Source organism: Camelus dromedarius, chromosome 25 (genome assembly GCF_036321535.1).
Source record: "Camelus dromedarius isolate mCamDro1 chromosome 25, mCamDro1.pat, whole genome shotgun sequence".
NCBI lineage: Eukaryota > Metazoa > Chordata > Mammalia > Artiodactyla > Camelidae > Camelus > Camelus dromedarius.
Window position 1 is genome coordinate 21,591,759 of NC_087460.1, and position 24,241 is coordinate 21,615,999.

Here is a 24,241-nt window from a genome sequence, read left to right on the forward strand (position 1 = left end):
TCCGCAAGCTGGGAAAGGTAGGAAGACGAATCCCTCCCTAGAGCCTCGGTGTGGAACGTAGCCTTGGCCACACGTTGGTTTTAGCCCACTGACAATGACTTTGCACTTCTGCACAATAGAACAGTGAGACGATGAATGTGTATTGCTTTAAGCCACTGAGTCTGTGATCCTTTGTTACAACAGCAAAAGGAAAGAAACTCAGGAACCAACATGAACATGAACCCCAAGCTGCCTGCTGTGCTGGCAGGAAGTTCTTTGTCTCTGATCCTGGGGGAGTCTCCTGTCTTCTGGCAGCATCCACAAACTACCTCATGCTAACTTGCCAGCTTGCAGAGGGTTAAATCTTAACCCTGCACAGTTCTTGATATTTAGTTAATAAAAATGATGGTGTCATCATGGGTATTTTTCCATCTTTTAAATACCCTTCAGTCTTCCAATAAAGCTACCACTAATTGAGAGACAGTGTAAATAGTTTTCAATCTTCATAATAAATAACTGTGGTTTTATTTGGTTACTTAAATTATGAATAATAATATTCACATTAGAAAAAGTTATTAAAATCAACATTGTTTAATGAAAATATCATTTCTTTTTGCATGAACATGTATTAACTACAATAAATGTTCCATGCTTTGTTCTACGATTTACTGTTAGAGCCTTAAAGAATAATATTTTCCTCAAAAGATATTATGGCAAAGGGATTTCTTTTGGTGGAACAGTTCCTACATCAAATCTGGTGCATGACTCAGGCCACTGGGAACCTAGAGATGATAGAAATTAGGAGGCATTATAAACACAAAATGATTTTTACAGGAATTAAACAACTGGATGTGTGAAAACAAAGAATCTGAGAATATTCTAGTGAAATAAATGTATTTTTCAGCTTAAGCAAGACACTGGGTGAATAAATCTAAAATGAAAAAACCACCCAGAGATCAGCAGTGAGTCATGCATGCAGTGTGATTGATCAAAACCAAGTTGTTTCCAAACCAGTGTGCAGGCTTGATGCCTTCATGAATCAAGTCTGTGTGGCACCAGGCCACCTCGAATACATGTTGATGAGGTATTTATAAGCCCTTCACCATCCCAGCACAAAGCCCACACATAAGCCACAAGACCATCACCTACACATCTGCAAAACACACAGCATGGTGTATAGCACTTTTCTTGTTCAGTAGCCGGTGGCAGGGCACTGTGAGCAGACCGAGATGCAGGGACACAGAGACACAGAGGCATTTCCCCTCACTCAGCTGATAACCTTCCGTGCATTCCTGGGGACAGGATTGTCATAAAATGCACCACGGATTGATCCTCCTCCTAGGAAAGGAACGGTAGGGCTGTCCTCAGGTTGGAGCAAGGGTGGCCGGAGGATCTCAGAAGAGCTGTTTCAGCACAACCAATAGAAATGTCAGCCACCGTGACCACGAGAGACAGGCCTCCTGCCATCCCGGTAGGCACTTGGGCTCCTGACAAAAGCTGGGCTCAGTAAAGCCTTGAGTAGAAGGCACAGACCTGAAGGATGCCCCAGCAAGAGACAGGAGGTAGGGCCTGGTTTATACTGCTCTGGGTGTATCCCAGCCTCATCCGAATACGAAATCAGAAATTTGCAAAACAGCAGAGCTGGGATGGATCATCTACTCCAGACTCTGCACCTTACAGTTTAAAGGGTGGCAGCCCTGGGAGGCAAAGCAACGTGCTAAAGGCAGAGCGTGGAAGTGGCAGCGCCAGATGAAACGCACCATGGGAACCCCCGTTCAAGGCCGCTGACGCTGAGGACGGGGCCAAGGTTTCCAACGAGGAGAATGAGACAGTGTAAATACTTTGTTCCCCCCAAAACCCCAAATGTTTACTAAGGCACAAAAACTCACCATAACTAGCTCTCTTCTGAGGGGCTCTCTTCTGTCTCCGTCTTTCTGTCTGTCTCCATTTCTCTCTCTCAGACACAAACACATACAATTTTGTGAAAGGGGAATTCCTGCCATAAAAAGACAGACTTCACATCTTCAGAAAAACACTTGACAAAGCACATTTCCAATTCAAGTCTTTGTGTGAGGTCTGGGCAACTGGCTTATTTTCTAGAACAATCGGTGGTTCCAAAATCAGATCATTTCCCCAAAGGAAGAGTTCTGGCCCGTGTTGATGAAGCTGGGGGTGTCACATTTCATGAGCCCGTTCGGCTCCTCCTCTGGCCACCTGCTGCATCTGATGGCTTCCTGGAGCCGAACATCAATGTCAAGGGCTATGGTTCGGATACCAGCTTTGGCCTTGTCCAAGCGGTCCACTTCATTGACGTAGCAGTGAAAGAGGGACCTAGATTCGTCACTGTGCTGCCAGAGAACCCCTTGGGCACCAGCAGTCTTCCAAAGTCTGACACAAAGCTGTTCAGTCTGAATCTCTTCTCGGGAGACTCTGCATCGCAATAAAGAAAACCAAAATAAAAGATCGCTCACACTCTAGCTCGGTGACCTGAAGACTCACAGTTTTTGATATCTACTGAGAGCAAATCCCTGCACAGAGCATGCTGACAAGCACTGGAAGTGAGAGACATCACTTTCGAACACATACAATTACACCCAAGGCAAAAGTCTCGTGAGGGCCCTTGGACCATCCTGAAAAGACATCGCTTCCTGAGAATCCTCAATACTGGTGCATCGCACAGCAGTGTTTCTCAGTGGGACACTCAGATCATCTTCATCAGAATTAGTTAAAGTGCTTCTTAAAATGCAGGATTCTGGGGTGCACACCCTCAGAGTCTCCAGAAGTAGGGACAGGCAGTCAGTATTTTCATAGCCACCAAGATCCCTAAACATGCTCAGGTTTAGCACCGCGGTCTACATCGGGTCACCTGAGCATCGACAATGCTGTCTCACAGGGTGGGGGGTGCCATGTGTGTCAGTGTGCTGTCCTACCCACGTGTCTCCCCTGATTCTCAGAACTGACAGTGCAGTCCCATTGGGCAAGAAATACCACCATTTCACAATGCATACGCAGGGCGCCTGACTGACAGATACAATCAGTTCTAGGAAAGGGGACAAAACTCAGGTTCCTCATCGCTTGTTTCACTTACTGTGGGACAAATGATCAATTCAAGGGTAATAAATCAGTGTATGAGTGAATAACATGACTCTCGTTAGTCCCACGAGTGCCTGGAAGAGCGAGCCTGGGCACACTGAGAATCATAACAGCCCATCTACTTAATTGTCATCCTCCCCCGATTTATGTAAAGGTTACTTCCACCCAGGCAGTGACTCCTGAAGGGCAAGAATCATGTCTGAACACACTCTCAAATCCAGAACAGAACCTGACAACAATTAGGCTCTGGGGTCTGTGTTTAGCGAGTGTGGAATCACAGTGATGCCAGCTCTTAGACCTTGCCTTCCCATCCCACCCCTCACGATAAGGCCCTTAGGACCAGCTCTCCCGGGGCTGGGGCCACAGAACCCATTTACAGGACTGGAAGAATCTGATCATGTAAACCATCCCCCAGATTATCATCAAGAGTCACCTGCATTTCAGGGATCAGTAATCCCAGAAGCTTTGCAGTTCAGGCAGGTGAGGGATTTTTATATCAGCTCTGTCTTCCACTGTGACTGCCTGGGTGACATCAGACAAGGAATTCTCAAAAGCCTGAGCTTTTCCTTTCAGGAATAATCTAATTAACAAATCTCGTTGACCACTCAACAAATGTGATGTGAAGATCAATGATTTACACAGGAGTACAATATTCACTAGGTCATGGATTTAGAATCAGAGAAAAATCATTTGAGAAAGATTGACAGAATGTAGCTTTAATGCAAATTTAAGTATTCTTACCTTTCAGTAAATCATCTTCTTCCCCAACTTATCACTTCACCCAAGTTTAAAAGATGTTTGAGAACAGGGATGAGTGTGCCAGCATTCTGGGACCCAATAACCTAAAATGTCACCTAGGAAAAAGAGGGGAGTAACACATTTTTAAAAAGCATGGTGAGGATGGCGGGGCCATCCCCCAACTCCAGACTAAGAAGCTCTAAGTAATAGATTTCCTGCCTGCCTGGGGCATCAGCTGATGTGAAAACCCACCCAGAAACCTCACTGTCCAGCAGCTCCTCCGTAACACAGGCTACACTTTCTCAGAATTAAGAATTGGGGCCAGTAACCACTTCGCTGAAGAATAAAGACAAAGGAGAAGAACAGAGTTCTGCCCCTCCCCAGGGGAGAGCCCAGACCTTGGGCTGCATGCACTGAGCCCACCTCCCAGGAGAAGGATAAACTGGAGAAGGGCGTCCTGCGAAACTGGGGCAGCAAATGTTGAGATGGGAACAAATTGACCGGCTGGCCAGGGACAGCCCCCTCCGTCGCTGCCTTGGCGGCTGCCTCCGCCCCCTCAGCACATCCTGCCCACTTCCAGTGGTTAAGCTGTCAGGGAAACAGTGCTTTGCGACCTGGGGCAACAGAGGCTGCCCCCAGGCCAAGCTGCGGGGGAAATGGGATCTAAACCACCAGCTCCCAAGCGGCAAGCTCCATACCCCCGCCAACAACCCGCCGCCCCCGCAACCTACAGCACCCCCGGGGCAATATGTCCTGGAGAAGGGTGACCCGGGAATGAGGGGCAGCAGAGGCCACCCCCACGTCAGGCCTCCAGAGAGATGGGAGCTTATCCTCCAGCCCGCCATGGGCAGGCCCCCCTCCTCTCCAACCCCTGATGTCACCGCGCCCACCTCCCAGGAGGAACCTGACCGGGTGTGGGGTTTCAGGCTAATCTTGGGCGGGAGAGGCCGTCCCCAGGCCAGGTCAGGGGAGAGGAGAAGAAGTGGCCCCATTAGGCGGGGCAGCCGGCCGTCGCAGCTGCCTCTGCCCCTCGACAGCATCGCGCCCGCCTCCCAGGAGCAAGCTGACCTGAAGACGGGCATCCGGCTTCTTGGGCAGTAGAGTACGCCCCCAGGTTTGGCCGTGGGGAAGAGGAGAGCAAATTGACAGGCTCCGCGCTGCAGGTCCTCTACCCTTGCCGTCGCCTCCCCCACACCTTAAAGGCACCGCCCAGGGCGCCCCTCCCCCAGCAGGCTAAATGGGACAGGTGTGTCTGGTGATCTGAGGCAGGAGAGGCCACTCCCACACCAGGTCATCGGGGAGACGGGAGCCAATCCACCAGCTCCCCAAGGCAGCCCCCTACCCCCGCAGCAGCCACCGCTCCTGCCCCCTGACCTCACGGTGGCCGCCTCTAGGGAGCAGGCTGACCTGGAGATGGACGTCCGGCGAACTAGGGACAACAGGGACCGCCCCCAGGGCAAACCATGGGGAGAAATGGGAGCAAATGGACCGGCTCCATGGGAAAACCTGCCGCTGCTGCCACCACCCCCAAAGTAACACGCCCGCCTCCCGGGGCCAGGCCGACTAGGATACACGTGTCTCTTAACCCAGGGCAAGAGACACTGCCCCCAGGACAAGCCGCGGGGAAGATGGGAGCAAATGGGCCCGCTCCCCCGCTGCAGGCCCCCGACCCCCGCCACCCGTGCACCCTGACTACCCCGCCTCCCGCCCCCAGCAGGCAAAGTGGGAAAGGGTTGTCCCGGGACCTGGCGCAGCAGAGGCCGCCTGCAGGCCACGAGGCACAGACATGGGAGCTAATCCTCAAGCTCCCCCGGGGCAGCCTCCCTATCCCCGCAGCCACCACCTTCCCAGCCCCCTGACTGCACCGCACCCATCTCCCAGGAGCAAGCTCACCTGGAGTCGGACCTCAGGCAAATCTCCTGCGGCAGAGGTCGCCCCCAGGCCAGGCCGCGGGGGAGAGAAGAAATCGAGCAGCTGCTTGGAACGGACCCCAAACTCCAGCCGCCGCCGCTGCCGCCGCCGCCTCCCAGGACCAAGCTCACCTGGAGACCGGCGTCCCGCCTCTACGGCAGCAGAAGCCGCCCCTGGCTCCGCCGCGGGGGAGAGCGGAGCGAATTGACCGGCTTCCGCGTGGCAGCCCCCCTACCCCCGTGGGCCCTGCACCTTAACGACACCGCCTCCACTCCCCACTCAGCAAGCTGAGTGGGACAGGTGTGTGCGGCGACCTGGGGCAGCAGAGGCCGCTCCCAGGCCTGGCAGCCGGGAGAAGGCAACTATTCCATCAGTTCGCCAGGGGCAGCCCCGCTCCGCCCCCCTGACGCTGCCACCGCCCCCTGACCTAACCGCCCCACCACCCAGGAGCAAGCTTACCTGGAGTCCAACATCTGGCGAATCTCCGGCGGCCAACGCCCCCCCAGGCCAGGCTGCAGGGAAGAGAAGAAATCGACCGGCTTGCCCGGGCAGCCTCCCACCCACCGCCGCCGCCGCCGCCGCCGCCCCCTCCGCCGCCCCAGACCATTGCACTAATCTCCGGGGGTCAGGCTGACTGCGAGGATGTGCACTTGCCTTCTGATCCTGGCCACGTGCCTGAGCACCTTCCTGCACCCCTACACTCCCTGTACCTCTGCACCCCTGCCACTCTCTGCACTTCTGCACTGTCTGCACCCCCGCATCCCCTGAACTGCCTGCACCCTCCACAGCCCCTGCACCCCTGCCACCACTTACACCTTTGCACTGCGTACACTCCTGCACCCCTGCTTGTCCCACACACCACCTCTTGGGCCTGTGGCAGTCTCTGCTGTTAGACCAATGCACAGGAACTCACATCTTTGCCAGTATATGATGCATCAGTGGACGTCTGGGGTTGGCTGCAGGAAGGTACATGTTCCCGGTCACTAGCCTGGGCCACTAGGGTGATCTCTGTGAGGTCACCCAGGACGGGCTCAGAGATGCTGTTCTCTGGGAAGAGAGGAGTTGAAACCGGTCTTGAGGGCAGAGCTGTGCTCACCAGGTCGTCCACGCTTCATGTTTTACACAGGGCTTCGGAGAAGTGAAATGGATCTGACCAAGTAAGACCGGCCTGCTGTGCACCCACCTCAGTCCTGGGCTCTGAGGCAGACCGACTGGCTCCCACTATCAGGACACAGTTTGGGCACCTGAATGGTCCCTTGGAGGCATCCTATCACTTCTCAGGAAGAAGTCTGGCTGCTTCCACCCTATGGCCCTCCCTCCCACTGTGCTGGCCTCAGGAAGGTTCCTTATTTGGGGAAGAAGGCAGCCCACCCCCTACCCCACCCCTCACCTTTCTCTAACCCAGGCTGGTGCTTTCTCTGCCCTTCAGAGTCTGGAAAGCCATTTCTCTTCAGGTATGTCCCTTCTGAGATGGACTTGCTTCCACTCAATTCTAGGCGAGGATGCACCATGGAATGCACTGGGTAAGAGAACCAAAATAAATAGTTTCTTCTGTGAGGTTTTCTGTTTATCTACTGGGGCTGGGCTGTGTGTAGTTTGCTACAGCTATTCGTGCGAGAGGCTAAAGCCACCCGTGTGTCCTTGTTTTCATCTCCCCGCTGCCTTAGGGTTTTCCCTAGACACTCCTGAGACATTTACTTCTTTTAATTTTATTCCTGTTATTACACAGGGGCCCTAATGACATGGAGGTAAGGTGTTGGGGGAGCGGGACAGAGCAGGGCATCTGTAGTCCTGTGATTAGTTCTCATTGAGCCTGTGCCCTGAGCTGTGACCTCCACAAGTGTGTCTCTTTCCCCCACCCCAATTTGGGTGACACAGAAGGTATTTCCCTTCCCCCAGGTAGGTTAGGCTCTGGTAAAATAATTTCTCAAAAAAAAAAAAAACAAAACAAAACACAACCCCCCACAATGGAAGAGAATATTCTGGGTGTATTTCAATAGAGCTATTTTTTCCTTTCCTGGCAGGAACCATGAGGAGTTTTCCTATGATCTTCACTCTGAGAACAGGATACGGTCCTGGAGGTAAAATGCATGAAAAAGAGCAGGGGGCCCCTCTGACTGGCCCCCTGGAGTTGTCACACTCGGACTTCCCCACGCTGAGCCTCCAGCTGGCCTCAGGGACCTGTTAAATCTGCCTGCCCCCGGGGTTCTTACAAAAGCGGGTTCTGCCCTGGGAGCTGTGACTCTCCAAGCCTGCCCGGCTGCCTCTCTGTGTTGGGAGTAGCTTTCCACCTCAGTTTTCTTGTGGATCTAAGAAGAGCAGTGGGTTTGCAGCTCCCTCAGCTGTGGTGTTGTTTTCAGGACAGAAGAAGCAACTTCTGAGCTCCACACGAGCTGGACCAGAGGCTGGAAGCCTCCCCTCCTCTGCCTCCATGCAGACAATCAGTGGCTGTTGTTCTAGCCGAGTTTCTGAAGATGTGGATTTAAACACACACATCCCAGCCCCCACAGGAGCACACAGTCCCATAAATCCCTACAACTTCCACTGGTAACTATGGAACTGATGAGGACACGGGTTTCGGGGCTGCAGAGGCCTGACTGCATGACTTTCTCCGTGGCCTATTAATGTGGTTGTTATGGGCCTTGTCTGAAGTGGCTTGCTTACCGCACCTGGTACATGGGAAATATAAAATAAGTACTAGAACCTCCACTTTTTCTCCCTCTTGGGCCTTCCAACCTAAAAAGTAATACGTGAACTCAGACGGCCTAGTCACCACAATGAGGTCCTACCAGCCCGGCTCTCCTGAGTGATGGGCACTGACTTGCGCGTTAACTCGGAACAGTAGGGGAACAGCCTTCCTCTAACTGGGCGTCTCCCCACACCAGGCACGCCCTCAGCTGAGACGGGGCCAACTCCCCCATTGAGGTGTGTGCTGGTGGCTTCAGTGTGACCTGGCCCTGCCGGGACATGAACCTGCAGTGAGGTGGAGTGTCAGGAGGAGGGGGGGTCCCTGCTGGGGCAGCAGGGGGCCCGGTAGCACCCTGCGCAGCCTGGTGCCTGGGGCTCCCCAACATCTCCTACGGCCCCCGGGTCGGCTCTGGTCTGGGCCACTCCATGCACCCTCCCAGTATCTTTTCATTAAGTCCCTTTTTTGCTTTTATCAGCCAGAGGTGGCTTCTGTTGCTTGTTCAGTGAAACAGTGCATCAGGAAACCAGACTATTTCTAAGATCAGTAAAATACGAACTTCGGTCAGCTCGCCGGGCAGACCGTGCAGCACAAATTCCCGCACAGGGCTGTGCAAATGCCTTACGTGAAGGGTCCTCATCATCTGTCTCCAGAGATACAGAAGCTCGTGGTTCAGGTAAAACCTCAGGGAGGGATTGAGGAATCCAAAGCTGGTTGGTTTCAAAGACTAACCGGTCGGACCAGACCCCTGAGCTGTGGTCAGAAGCCTGGCTCAATGTCACGCAGACTCAGCACCCTAAGTGTCCGGTGGGGCCGGTGCTGTTTCCTTTACAGGCTCTCGTTGGGGAGTCACTGTAGCCCCTTACACTCAGCAGGGAATCCAGCCCTCTTAGCCCCCACCCTGAGTGTTCCATGACACAAATCTCGGGAGTGTTTAATTTTCATCTTTGTTTAGGAGGATGAAGGTGGGGCAAGAGGAGACATAAATTCACACTTAGTGACACCAAGTCACAGCCAGTACCTCCCCCTCGGAGAGCTATGTGCTCCCACAGTGGTGGCTGGGGGGCTGGGCAGAGCCCCTCCTCTGGTCACAGAGGGACTCACTCCTCTGACTGCAACTGATGGGTTGGACAACCAATGCAGAGGTGACAGAGCATCTTTCCCGGGAATTTGGAACTGACACACAGAAATTAATTTCACTCATCTGGGGATTGGGAGGAGGGTGGGAATCAAATGAAACCAGAGCAGGAGAGAAAGTTACAAGTGAATGAGAGAGAGACAGAGAGACTGAGCTTGTGAGAGTAAATAGTGTGAAGAAAGGATAACAATCAGGGCACAGAGGAATTCCAGCTCCTGGCTGTCTAGTGTGTCCCAGCCCATCAACAAACCTGCGGGATGGTTAACATCTTTCCAGTTTTGCAGATTATGAAACAGGCTGAAAGAGACGGGGGTTGGCTTTGGGTGCACAGTTAATTTAAGTGCCACTGGACCCCTCACTTCCCACTGCCTGAAGGCACCATGATCCTCACAGGGACCCTGCTGTGCTGACAGCCTAGCACCCTGATCAAAGGGACCCTGCGGGAGTGGGAACCTCTCTGAGTTTGGAGGGTTCCCTGCACCGAGATTCCATGCATCAGCCGGCTCCCGCTCACCCCAGGTTAACGTCTCCCCAGCTGTGTAGTCTCCCGACCCGCTTCCCTCCCTGCCAGGCACCCCCGTTCTTACCACCGAGTGTACTGCAGGAATTCAGGCACAGGGATGCCCAAAGCAACACGAGCCCACCGGCTGTACAAACAGCAGACTCCCAGCCCCACCTTGGCTCCATGGGGATAGTAGGTGTCCTCACCTTTCATGTATCTAAGGAAAACTCTTTCTTCAGCTCGAGGCTATAGAGAAAAATAAAAGGTCCAAAACATTGTTCAGTGAGGAATGCCTCCAAGGACCTGACTTCAGAGTCTACAACCAGTTGTGCTGGCCGCTCCTACCCCCGGACTTTGGGTGAGGTGGATTATTGATCAGCACAATCGCTGGTGGCCCAGCTCCTGGGCTTGGCTGCCCAGAGGGGGCTGGGGGAATGGGTAAGGCCAGGGCACACAGGAAGAGCACAGAGGACCTGACATCTCGCCTCCGCAGTTGTAAATCCTTCCCCCAATCTCAAGGCATCGGACAGAGTGCAGCCACCACAATAATGAGATGATCCCATCTCTTCACTCACTCCTGTTGGTTCACTTACGTGCTGAGCATCCACTGGGTCACAGGACATGACACCCAGGATGGCCGATGGGACAGGCTTGGTACTTCCCCCAGGATCCTGTTCAATCTGAAGGAAGAATGATCACTCATAAATGGTTTCTCAAAAGGATACATAGACAGGAGACAAACTGCAGAGTGAATCAAATTTTAAAATATAAATGAAGATCCCCCAGTCTCCCTGCCTAAGATTAACAGCATAAAGAAAATCGGTCTTGCCTTTGATCACCAAGGAAGTGGTCACCCCCTCTCAGGAGGAAAGGAGAGTTATTCTTTGAGCAGGACACAGAAGTGCTCCATCGGATTGGACCAGGACCTCTGCATTCATTCAGTAAATCTGTATAAGCTCCTACTACTTATGGGAATCTAGTAACTATACCCGTTCCCAAGGCTCTTGGGCTTTATTAGTCAACAAAATAGACACGACTCCCCATCACTGGGGGCTCAGAGTTTTAGCAGAGAAAACAGGCAACATGTTGGGGTAGCAAGGGCTTGGGGAAAAATAAGAGTGATATGAGCAAACTCAGGTGATGGTGGTGGGGTGGGAGGCAGGCAGGAGGGAATAAGGCAATCCTGGCAGATCTCAAGGAGTAATGAACTTGAAGCAGAATAGATCCGGAGGAAGAAGGAAGAGCCGGAGCCAGAGGCCCCCAGAGTGATGGGGAGAGTTTGGGTGGAGAGGCAGAGCAGGCCGGGTCCTGGAAGACTTTGGGACGGCTTTGGCTCCTAATGGAATGGTGACCCTTTTAGTGAGTTTTGATGGGATGGGTGATGTCCAATATATGCTTTTGTTTTGGGTTTTCTTGGGAGGAGGTTAATTTATTTATTTTAGTGAAGGTGCTGTGGTTTGAACCCAGGATCTCATGCATGCTAAGCATGCACTGTATCACTGAGCTACACCCACCCCCTCAATGTATGCTTTTATAGGCTCCCTCTGACCCTGTGTGGATGAGATTGTAGAAAAGCAAAGATGGAAGAAGTAGGCTATTTGGTGTCCAACAGGGGCTGAAGGTGGCTCCTAGGACGATGGGGAACAGGGAGTAGGTGGTTAATGAATTCAGAGTAGCCAGAATTTTCTAACAACCTGGATTTGCTGTGTGTGTGTGTGTAAGAGAAAGAGAGAGAAAGAACATGGTTCCAACATCTGGACCTGGAAAATGGGATGGACGTCCTCTCGATCCACAGGGGATGGACAAGATGGGGCTGAGCAGGTGGAAAGGGGCTGGAATCAGCTCAGTTCCTCAATGTCATGATTAAGGAGTCTATTAGATATTGCCACAGAAATGCCTAATAGGTAGAGGAGTCTGGGGTTTTTTTTTTCTTTCTCTTTAACTTTAAAAAATATAATTTAAATGTATTAATTTTATTATGTGAATGGATTTGGAATTTTATTTCATGCCAAGTTATATGTTATATTAGCCAAATGGTAAATATATCAGAAAAGGGGAGAAATGAGGGCTTTCACATAAACTGACTGTCCATAACGTAGGTAAAATTTCAATAAAACAGTATTCAGTGCAAAAACCTCATCTTGGTGTTACATAAAATTAAAAGAAAAAGGACTATGTTGATGTATCATTATTTCATGTTAGATAATAGCCCCAAACAAACACACTGTTTAACTATGAGGCTTGTAGAAATACCATTCACATTATTGACATAAATACAGAAATGCAGAAAGGTTCTAAGGTAGAATAAGCATCTTAGTGGAAATAATGGAGATCTGAGCATTTCACATGATATGTATGGACTGATTCAAAGTTTGGAAAAGTAATTTACACAGTAGAACATATGTATGAATGTGAAAGCAAGATGAATGAAAGAAAAAGAATATGAGTATCAGGGAGAGAGTTCCAAATGGAAAAGGCCAATCAGGGAGTTTTGGACAAATCGAGAAATTGATGGCATGTCAATTTCCAAGTCTGGTTGCTTCCACCAAAAGTATAGCAGTGAGATAGAGGAGAGACCCAGGACCCAACTCCGAGGCACATTCGCAGTAAACATTTGGAAAAAAGAGGAGACGTTGGCAAAAGACCAGCCAGTGGATCGAAAGCAGAGCGATGGGCTGGAGGTCAAGTGAAGCAGGAACACGGGGGAGGAGAAATGGAAGAGCTGGGTCAAGTGCTGCCAAAGGGCCACGCATGATGAAGACTAAAAACTGACCACTATATTTAGCAACGTGGGGTCACTGATGGCCTTGACAGAGCAGTTTCCATAGAGCGAGGGATCAGGGGAAAAGCCAGAGTGGTTGCAAAAGGGAATGGCTCAAGAGAATATGCAGACAGTGAGTTTAAACTACTCATTAAAGATTTGCTGCAAAGACATGGGGTGGCAATTGGTGGGGGCCAATTAGAGTCAAGGAGTGCTGTTTGTTTCTTTTAAGAGGATGGACTTTTATATACTGATAGGAGCCAACTAGCAGGAGAACAAAATAGATGAGGTAGTGACAGAGAGGATGGATGTGGGAGTGACAGCCCAGAGAAGATTGTATGGATGGGCCCCCTGGTGACTTTTGGATGATCTGACTTTCGATGTCACCTGTAATAAGAGGTAGGGCAGCGAGAGTGTGGTCACAGACATCAGAAGGCGAGCGGATATGCTGGGAGTTGCTGGTGAAAGTTCTCTTCTGTTGGCTTCAGTTTGCTTGGTCAAAGTAGAAAAGTAAACTTACCAGCTGAGGGACGAGAAGGAAGAGTTACTGGAGTCATGAGCAGAAGATACGAAAGAGCCTTCAGGGACAATGGGACAGTGAAAAGAGCAGAGGGAGAAGGGGGGAGTGTGCTCTCAGAAAGTTACATTTTATCTTTGAGGTCCCCAAGTGTTGGATGTGTGATTGCCCTTCCTGCTGTCTACGAAATAAAAATTGAGTATGGTTCAGGGAAAAGGCTATTTCATTCTAAGAGCCTGCCTGTTTCTCAGGAACGGTCATCTTAAACTGCAAACACTACAAAAATGTTGAAAAGAAGAACTTGTGTACCCAATGACCCACTATTTTCTATAAATTTGGTTGCTATTTAGTTCCCCTATCAATACCACAGAACCGATACTGCCTAGGATGGAGATACATCGATGCTTAAATGGAAATGAAATCTGTATCTTTTTCCTAAACTCCATGGCTTCCTTAACATCCCATTCCCCTTGGAATTTAGGGGTGTCCGGTATAAGAAATAAGAAACAGTTTGAGAAAATCCCGGCTCAGAATTACACAGCACAACCTCAGCTCAGAAGTATACAGCTATAAAAATGTTTAGAAGCAAAACTCCATAACTACTCTTAAAGAATTTTGCAAACCCGGGCCTGCCCAGATGTTTCCAAACTGGAAAGGTACTCCAATCAGTTGACCGGTACGGGAACCAGAGGCTGGTCAGCCTTTTCTGTAAAAGCCAGAGAGTAAATATTTTCAGTTTTGCAGATCATTTTGTTGTAACCATGCAGGTCTGCAATAAGAAAGCGAAGAGCACTGGGAGACACGAAACAAATGGGCATGCCCACACCCTCCCTTCCACTCAGGGCAGCTTCTCTATGTTGGGGAGGTTTGCCACAATGACTTGTTTCTTTGTTTCCATTGGTTTCTTTGTTTCCACCTTACTGCTCAAACTCAGAACTTCAAGTGAGCCTGGTCCTTCAGCATCCATGCAGAAAGAAGGCTGAGCGGGGGTGGGGATCCCACCTGACAGAGAAGAGAGATGGCTTGTCACCAGGACATGAGACAATCACACCTTCCGGGGTGAAAGGGAACAAAGATAAGGGAGGAGCACAGCAGTGGGACCCCTGGGTCACCTGCCAGGCTTGCTCTCCCTCCACGGCCACCCTGGGGGCCTGGGTGGTGTTGGAACTCAGCTACAGTGATTAGGCTGAGGGGACTCAGGATAAAGGACCCTCAGTCTCCACACCGGGTTCCAAACGCAGCCTCTCTAAGTCTACCCTCTGAATTTCTGGAACTCAGCTGGAAGAATACATGATCAGGCCAGACCCAGAGCCCAAGCCAAACACGACAGGGGTCACGTGGGGTTGTAACCCCGTGCTCAGCGGTAGGGGTCTCCTTGCAAATCTGCAGAAATCCCTGTTCTGCCTCATTCCTGGGAGAAACCCCACATCTCTTCCTGCTCTGTCTGTTCTTCTCTTGAGGCTATTGTCCTGGAGGGATGCAGAGTCCTTGAACCTGGCCCTCCAAACGTACATAAGCAGCCTGTTCAATAAAACAAATTATGCACTTTTTCACATTTGCCAGTTTTTTGATTCCAGAAAGGCTGCGGGACTCTTTCTCACTGTCTCCTGTGCCCCCACCACTTGGTGGCCCTCTCCTCATGGAAACACGATTTCTCACAGCTGCACCCTGCCTCCCAGCTTGTCAGAGGGGAGTGACCCACAAAGACACAGGTGTTTGTGAGGATCCTGTCCCCCAGCAGAAAGCCTACTCCTGGAGCCACGGACAGGGATCTGGCCTCTTGAGCAGCTCAGCTCTAATTGAAAGCCTAAACTGGGGACCCCGAACATTGCTGACTGACTTTCTGAGTCACCTGGGCTGGAAGGGCCTGATTTTTCTCTCCAACAATGGATGTAGCGCAGCCTCCATTTTCAGGGCTGACATTCATGACCTATCTAGTTCCCCAAACTGCACCCCAGGAAGGAAAGGCCCTTCCATCCCACTGGTTAGAAACCCAGCCCAGGGGAGTTCCGAAGCACTGCATTGCTGTCAGGTCCAGCATCCCTGCAGAGTGGCCCCTGCCCCTGAATAAGCCCCTTCCCTGGGCCTTCCCTGCCCCGACATGACCACACCCCAGGTAGTGCTGGGGAAGGCAGGGAGTGCAGTGAGGGGAGGGGGGAAGCAGAGCCCCTTGCTCTGGACTGAGGAGACCACAGAGAAAGGCACACACCACCCCGACCCTATACCCCAAACTCTTAGCCCCGCCAACACAGGGGCCGCTCTGCGCCCTCTCACCGTGGCTCTCCTGTGAGACTGCACCCAACCCGACATCTGGCACCCAAGCCCTACCTCCCCTCTTATGACAGATCCCGTCTTCTTGGAAACTGCCTAGCAGCGCGCATTCAAGGCCGGCAGCGGGCCTGGCGGATCTGCACTTCAGGTGCCCTACCTGGCCAGCCGTGCGTGCCTGGGCTCAGTCCTCTATCTTGCCCACCGGTAGCCTGGGTCCACGTCCGGTGTAAGCGGAGGCCGCGGAGCCCAGGCTGATCCCCACACACGGACAGGTGAGGGTGCCCCCGCCCCGCTTCCCCGCTGCCCCGCTGCCCCGCCCACTGGTGGCAGCAACGCCCCAGCCTCCGGCCGCCGCCACCTGCAGGTCAGGACTTCGGCGCGGCCCCTCCCTCCCCGGCCCCGCCCAGCTGTCCCATAAGCCTCCCCCCACCCCCGTCCTGGCCGCGCCCTGGCTCCCATTGGCTCCGCGAGTTCTGCCCTCGCACAACTAGACTCGGGAAGACGCACGACGGAAGCGCTAGTGGAGGGCCCCGCGGAGTTGCCATGGTTACAGGCGCCACGCTCCGCGCGGGCCGGCGTGCGCTTCTGGGGCGGGTAGCGGGCTCCGGAAGTGTGCAGCTGCCCGGGACCATGGCGGTGCTTGCTGCTGGGGATGGCGGCTTGCTCGGCCGGGCGACTAGTTCTGGCCTGGTCAGTCGGCGGCCGACATCCTGTCTGGGGCGGCGTCCCACAGACGGTAAACGTACGTCCGCGCGGTCGGCGGGGCCGGCGGACATGAACCGGGGTGGGATCGGGGTTGGGGCGGTGGCCCGGGAGGGCTGTGGTGCCGGGGAGCGTGTTGGGGTGGGGCGGGGCAGGGCTTGGGCACAGCCTCAAGCTTTCCTCCCCCTCAGGCCCTGGGGCTGGGGCCGCGAGTCTGGGTCGCCCTTGGTGGCCGCGGCCTCCCTGAACCCCCCGGGAAGGGCAGGCGGAGGACCCATCTTAGATGAAGCGGGGCCTTACCCGGGTTTTGAAGAGCCCCAGAATCAGATGTTGGAATGGGGTGGCTTATCAGCCTTGTTTATCTGCAGGGAAATTTCAGTTCCATCCAGATGTTGGTTCCTTCAGTCAACCCCAGGAATAAGACACAAGGGTCAGTGCCGATAAGCAGTTATCTAGGGCTTGACTCAAAATAAACTATGCGGGGTGTAGGGATGGTAGATGGGAACCTCCCTCTTGAAGTTAGCAGTCTTCTGGGATTAGAGGCCCCAGTTGAGGATTACATCCTCATCTGCAGTAATGGAGGTTGTGAGAAACACACAGTGAAGGGAGGGGTGTGGTGGCGGTAACTCATTACAGAATCCAGGACCCTTGCCTGGCTCTTGTGTAGAAGAGTCTCGCCTTGGATAGGGCAGCAGTTATAAAAGTGTATCCAAGGCCCCTGAGGTGCAAGACCATTTTCATAGAAACGCCGGGAGGTCACCTGCCTTTTGCACACTCTTGCTCTCCCGAGTTCCTGCGGGGTTTTCCAGGGAAAACCTGGCCTGTGATATCACAAAAGAGGGAATGCAGAGGCAGATAGGAGAATTCAGCTCTCACCAGTCCAAAAGAGATTTGCAGAAATTAAAATCACTGCTATTCTTCTCACTAATGATTTTTCTTTTGAAAAATAGAATTATATTTTGTTTAAGAGTATTAGTGGTAACATACAGTAGATTGTTAATATTTTTAAGTGAATTCATACACTTTTTCTAACTTCTTATTTAACTTCTAACACAGGAAATATTGATAGATTTAACTCACATAAATAGCAGCCTTTTGGAATTCTCAGTAATTGTTAAGAGTGTATAGGGTTCTGTAGAACAAGAAGTTTGAGAGCCCCTGGAGAACGGGTGCTCAGATGCTAGTCAGGTGCTTAGTGGTGTTAGACGGATGCCAAGATGTCTTCCGCAACTGCTCCCGGACTTGAAGTAATTGGCCACATGGAGATGGGTGGGCAGTGCCTCCACTTTACAAACCAGAAGCTGCTGAATGTGTCTGGAGTCTAGGCCATGGGCTGTGCAGGGATTCCCGTTGTATCTGTTCTATCTAAGCCGGGATTCCTGTGCAGAGGCCTGGCCCTGAAGACCCGCTCTCCTTTGCTCCCTGCCAGGTACTTTCTGTGTGACTTCAACCCTCCAGAGGGCTTCAACCTCCGTAGGAACGTCTGCATCCACATTGCCTTCCTCCTGAAGATCCTGCTGAAGATGGAGGAGCCGGTACTGGTGCTATTCCCTTGGGGCCACCTCTACCACTGGCAGAGCCCCGATCCCTGGTCCGACTCCTTTGATCTCCCAAGTCTCAACAGAAACATCCCTGACATTGAGTACGAGCAGTTCATTGCAGGTGAGGTGGTGGTCATTTAACTGGGGCCAGGTGGTCTTTGTTCTGGTTCCGATCTGAACATCGGGCCATCTTACTTTGGGCTTGTCGGTCTGCTTAGGGGCCCTGCTCATGTTTCCTACACTGCAGGTGAATTTGGTTTTTCCATAGTTTTTTCGGGAAATCAGTTTGAAGTGTATGAGCTCTATGTCCCCTCCCCTCTGAAAACCCTGGCCTCCTGGTGAGATGGAGCGGTGACAAGGAGGCCACTGCCACAGAGTCCCTTGTCCCAGAAAGAGTTCCTCGCTGTGAAGTCAGGGCTGTTCTTACCTGTAGGAAAACACGCTGTGTGTGTAGCATGGGCCACGTGCTGGAGAAGATATGTAACTGCCCATCCAGTATAATTTGGTCCTGCTCAAGCTACCCATTTTAAATTTTGTAAGAGGGAAGAGTTCAAGATTTTCTTCGAATAAAGGTATTTAGAGCTTATCAATTTTTTTTAAATTGAAATGTGATTGATTTACAATGTTTTGTTAGTTTCAGTTATACAGCTGTTTTGTTAGTTTCAGGTATGCAGCATAGTGATTCAGTTGTACATATACATAGTCTATTCTTTTTCAGGTTCTTTTCCATTATAGGTTGCAAGATACTGAATATTCTTCCCTGTGTTCTACAGTGAATCCTTGTTGTTTGTCTGTTTTACATATAGTAATTTGTATCTGTTAATCCCAAACTCCTAAGTTTTTTTATAAGTCTGTGAGTCTGTTTTTGTTTTATACATAAGTTCATTTGTATCATTTTTATTAAAAATTCCACTTATAAGTGATATCATATGATACTTGTCTTTGTCTGACTTATTTCACTTAGTGAGATAATCTCCAGTTCCATCCATGTTGCTGTAAATGGCCTTATTTCCTTCTTTGTTATGACTGAGTAATATTCTGTTATATCTAAATACCACATCTTTATCCAGTCATCTGTCAGTGAATGTTTAGGTTGCTTCTATGTCTTGGCCATTGTAAACAGTGCTCCTGTGAAAATTGGGGTGCAGGTATCTTTTGGAATGAAGGTTCCCTCTGGATATATGCCCAGGAGTGGGATTGCTGGATTAGGTGACAAGTCTTTTTTTTTTTTTTTTTTTTGTCTTTTGAGGAATCTCCATACTGTTTTCCACAGTGGCTGCACCAAACTACATTCCCACCAACAATGTAGGAGGTTTTCCTTTTCTCCACAGCCTCTCCGGTATTTATGGTTTGAGGACTTTTGAATGATGGCCATTCTGACTGGTGTGAGATGATAACATTGTAGTTTTGAGCTGCATTTCTCTGATAATTGAACGATATTAGGCATTTTTTATATGCCTATTGGCCATCTGTGTGTCTTCATTGGAGAAATGCTTGTTTAGTTGTTCTGCCTATTTTTGGATTTGGTTGTTTATTTTTTTCTTATTAAGTTGTATGAACTATTTATATAGTCTAGAAATTAAGCCATGGTCAGTCTCATCTTTTGCAAGTACTTTCTCCCATTCCATAGGTTGTCTTTCAGTTTTACTTATGGTTTCTATTGCTGTGCAAAAGTTTATAAGTTTAATTAGGTCTCATTTATTTATTTTGGCTCTTATTTCTGTTGCTTGGGTTGCTTAGATTGCCCTACGAAAACATTGCTGAGATGTATGTCAAATAATGTTTTGCCTATGTTTTCTTGTGAGAAGTTTATAGTGTCGTGTCTAATATTTAAGTCTTTAAGCTATTTTGAGTTTGTTTCTTTTTGGTTTTTTTGCGACTCTATTGTATGCTTTTGATTTGTGGTTACCTTATTCTTCAAATATATCAGCCCATTAGTATATCTATTTCCTTTAGACTGATAATCACGTAGGCTCCAACACATCCTAAGAATAACGAAGAAAAAAAAGAAAGAAAAAAATCTATATTTTCTTGCTCCCCTCTCCCATTCCCAACTTTTTTTATTTTGATGTCCTTTTTCATTTTTACATCTTTATGTTTATTCTCTTGCAACTCGTTATTGCATTTCCAACTACGGTTTTCCTGTTTCTATAGCATCCTGCTTCCTTTCTGTTTAGAATAGAAACTTTTAATGTCTCTGTTAGGTTCAATATTGCTGAGTTATCTCATTTCCCCCACCCCCCTTCCTCCCAGGCCTCTGAATCCTCAGTCCAGGGAAGCTAAACCATTCTAGCCTTCATCGGTTCTGTGAAAGCAATCTTCAGAGTGGGAAAAGACATTGAAAATAATATTCTGTGAGTTGCATTCTACCCTTGCCCAGAGATGAGAAACATCTGAAGGTGGAGGAAAAAAGTTGGAGGTGGGGAACACAAAGTCTTTTCTCTTTTTGCTACTGAAGAAATGATTGCTTTTGTAATTAGTGATGATGCCCTTTAAATTGGTGAGATCGAGATTCCACAGCTTCAGCGCCTGTGAATAACCAGCTGGGAGAAAGCTCTCTAGGGACCCTGCAGTGGGAAAGGCAGCCCCTCTGAGCACCTGTTGTTCTGTATTCTTCCTGCCTCCACACAGGTTCGCTAGGCACTGTGCAGGACGATGCAGTTACCCACGGTGGAGGACGGGGAGACGCCTGCTGTGTGGCGAGCCACAGAAGCCCACACTTGAAGGACAAAATGTAGAGTAGTGGGGCGGTCATAGGAACAGGGGATGGTTGAGACCCAGGATAGTGTCCTGGAGTCCAGCAGCCAAGGCTGGTGGGGCAGATGGGGCCCTGGGGCATGGGCAGTCCTTGAGGGATCTGAAGCAAAGATAGGAACCAAGAGACTGGATTCATGTGGGGGTACGGCACCCCTTGGAGGCGCGGGGCAGCTCAGTGGGCCCAGGGGGAGCGGGCACTTCCCCAAAGCTGGGTTGACAGGTCACAACCAACTCACTGGGGACCGAGAGGCACCGAGTCATTTTTAACTTTTTGTCCCTCTTCCTGGAAAACAAACTGCTGCCTGTTAAATAGCCTGTGTCGTTAGTGAGAATTAAAGACATGAAGCAAGATTGCCTCAAAAGTCATCCATTGTGTAGTTGTTAATAAGGGTCAAATGCAAACTTGAATAGATGAAATGAAGCATTCATCAGAGGATTTGAAAATCCTTTAAAATAAAAATTCTTGCTGCCTTTGTTCTTCATTTCAGGGTTCACTTGGTGATAATAATCGTAACCAAAGCAACAGCAAACCCTTACAGAACTCTGTCCTGCTGTTCCAGGAATGCTGTGTTCATGACAACCCAATGAGTTGGCACCACTATGAGTTCCACTTTAAAGGTAAGGACATTCATTAATCACACGGCTAATAAATGGCAGAGCTGGGACTTGAACCCGAGCTCTCTGGCCCCAGAGACCCCTCTCAGCCCCTTCACTGCAGCTCATCACTTGGCATGCCCGACACAGGCCAGCATTTACGAGCAGCGTGACCTTGGCCAAGGCTGCTTCACTGCTTGGTCTCTGATTCCTCATCTGTAGAATGGGGGTGTGGGCAGTGAACTCTGTGAGCTCAGTGGTCACTTCCTCCAGCTCTGCAATTCTACTGCTTTGAGTTAGTATAGTAAGTATCCGAGCCCCTACGTGGCCCACACATGGGCTGGCGCTTTGCTAGGCCCTGGGTTACGGAGCAAAGTGAGATCCGCCTGCTCCTCCGAGGAGCCTGTGTCCCTCCACGGCAAACAGCTGCGAGGCCCAGGCTCCCTCGCTGGCGGTCGGGGGCTGGGCAGGAAAGTCTGATAAGAGAAGATGGAGGCAGAGCCCCTCCGGGAACAGTGGTGGCCACACAGCTCTCAGGAGCGAGAGCCTCTGTCCAGGCTGCTGAGAGGGGGGTCCTCATGAGGCCAGTAGTCCCCCCAACCTAAGCCCTCAGGACAAAGATCCAGCCATCCCTGCAGTGTCACCATAGAGCCAGTCCATCCTCATCACTGTGCCTCTGTGCTCCTTTGTCCTGGGGCCTCTCTTCCCCCTACACCCAGAAGACTCTTCTCCCTCTCTTCTCTGAGTGCCCCCTCACTTCACCCGTGGTCCCTGCTTCCTGGGCCACCATCTCTGGAGTTGACGCTTTGCACCTTCACACCCCCCGTTTGACAAGGAGCCTGGGTTGGCCTCCTTGTGCTCACTTTCCACCTTCAGATGATTGCTCCTCCCCTCGTGGGAGCACATGGAAAACCCAGATCCTTTCCTAGCAGTGCCTGCCACCCTGGCCTCCCTGTTCATCTGCCTCAGTCAGGAGCACCTGGACCACCAGCTCTGTATTGCCTCGCCTCCTACCATCAAGACGTCAAAGTTCATTCTCCTTCTACCACCCAGTATGGTCATTCTAGGGTCTTCTTCTCCGTCAGCCTGAGCCAGCCACCCCCCATTCACCCTACCCCCGGGCTCATACCCGGGCGTGTCTCCACCCCAGGTCCAGCCTCTCTCCTTTAAGTGCCCATCTCTAGCCATCCAGCTGCTTCTCCACCAGCCTCCCTGGCCCTCCTTCACCCTCACTGGGGCATCATGCGCTGACTCCTCTGCTTTCCTGCCTGTCCACGTTCCTCTTACTTCCACTTCCCCACCTTCCAGCTCTGCATCCACAGTCAGCACTCTCTTTATGACAGACAAAACCCCCTTGAGCCTTGACCTTTTCAGTTCCTCACCAGGCCGACTTCCATCTCGGTTCACCCAGCTCTACTTTTTCTGAGCCTGCAGGCAGCAGGCTCTCCCAGCACAGATTTCCAAGGCTACAAATCAATGCCCACCTTGTTGCCGCTGCCAGGCAATCCTCCAGGATTTCACTAGTGAGCACATTTCCCCACTTATCACTCAGTGGCATCAACATTCTCTGCTCTCTGCACACCTCTAACCTTCCCTCTGTCTCTTCCCTGACTCCCGGCAGATGGCCTTGCCTCCTGCTTCAGAGAGAATGACATGTCACTGGAAAGGAACTCGCTCACATGCAGCAAATCTGCTCACCTCACCTTTTATCTGTCCCTCTCCCACCTGGACTCTAGCTGTAGTTGTTCTTAATTCAGTGAGTTTAGTTGACATATATATACACAGTTAAAAGCATAGCACACTATCGGCTACCTTCTAGGGCTTACTTTTTCAATTTAACATGGAGTGTGTGATTCATCCACTTCATTGCATGTATCTGCAGTTCATTAGTTTTAACTGATCTTAAATGTTGTGTGTGTGAAAGTAACACAAGGCAAGGGTAAGCCAGGATTCAGGATGCTGGTTACTTCCTGTGAGAAGAGGCCAAGAGCAGGATAGGGAAAGAGGACACAGTATGTCACTGTCAATATTCCTGTTAAGATGCTGGGTGATAGGTTCATAACTGTGTCTTATAATATTAATTTTAATACATAAATACCTCTGACAGGCACCTAAGATGAGAATGTGTCATGAACCAAGACATACAATGGGTAATATTACATCATTATTGTTATGTAATCTTGTTATATTATATATTAATCATAATCTTACATTATTTGTTATGGGTTATATATTATATAGATGCATGAATTAGATATTATGTATATAAACACCTACATATGTATTATATACTATCTGCTAATAAATAAACAGAAGATAATATGCTAGTATATCTTCTATTATGTATTATTTAATAAATAATAACATACTCTATCCTGTTATATGACATGGAACATAATCTTTAATAAAATAAGAAATCTGTCAATATATATTGGTAATTAATAAAATTAAAAAAAACAGCCCGCAGCTTTTAACGCCGACACCGCTCCAGCTGTCACTGTGATTTCTCTTCCCTTTCATGGCCGAGGTCCTCACAGTGCTATCCATTCCCCCTTTCATCTCCTTATCCTGAACCTTCCTCCTCCTCCCATCCCATGCTGCCTTCTGCCCCGTGGCCCCTCTAGTCACCAGCGGCCTCTGGGGCACTGATCTGTGGGCACGGTCTCAGGCCCCAGCTCACCTGCCTGTCCGCCGCTTCTGCCACCGCTGGTGGGGGCGGGGCAGGGGTCAGAGTGCACCCCTTGTCCTGGAAGAGAACACAGCACAGACTGTGACCAGCAGCAAGTGTGGCCGGGAATTGCAGGACTTGGGGGAGAGCCAGACTGTCTGCATCCAGACCTGGGGCACTTGGAGTGTGAAGAAGCCCCATCCTCACTGCTCCTGAAGTGAGGAAAACACCCTCAGGTGAGTTAAAGTGCTTATGACCCAGGTCTGTTGGCTGGAAAGGACAAACGGGCCGCTAAGGGGAGGGTAGTTGATGTTCCAGGCCCCACCAAAGCCCTAAGGGCTGGCGGGGAACCAGGCTGGACGCTCCACTGGACCCAGTGCCCC

General features: G+C 50.5%; 1 long non-coding RNA gene across 5 annotated transcripts; it reads left to right on the forward strand.

Moving 5' to 3' along the window:
* The first annotated feature begins 16,080 nt into the window (after nt 1-16,080).
* LOC135319329 (uncharacterized) lies at nt 16,081-23,649 on the forward strand. Of its 5 annotated transcripts, none has more exons than XR_010377843.1 (4): nt 16,081-16,338; nt 17,728-17,960; nt 20,093-20,258; nt 21,085-23,649. It is a non-coding gene; the product is annotated as an uncharacterized LOC135319329 (long non-coding RNA). The 5 variants fall into 5 exon arrangements; XR_010377842.1 differs by having other exon boundaries at nt 20,093-20,193; nt 20,471-23,649; XR_010377840.1 differs by having other exon boundaries at nt 20,093-23,649.
* Nucleotides 23,650-24,241: the final 592 nt, after the last annotated feature.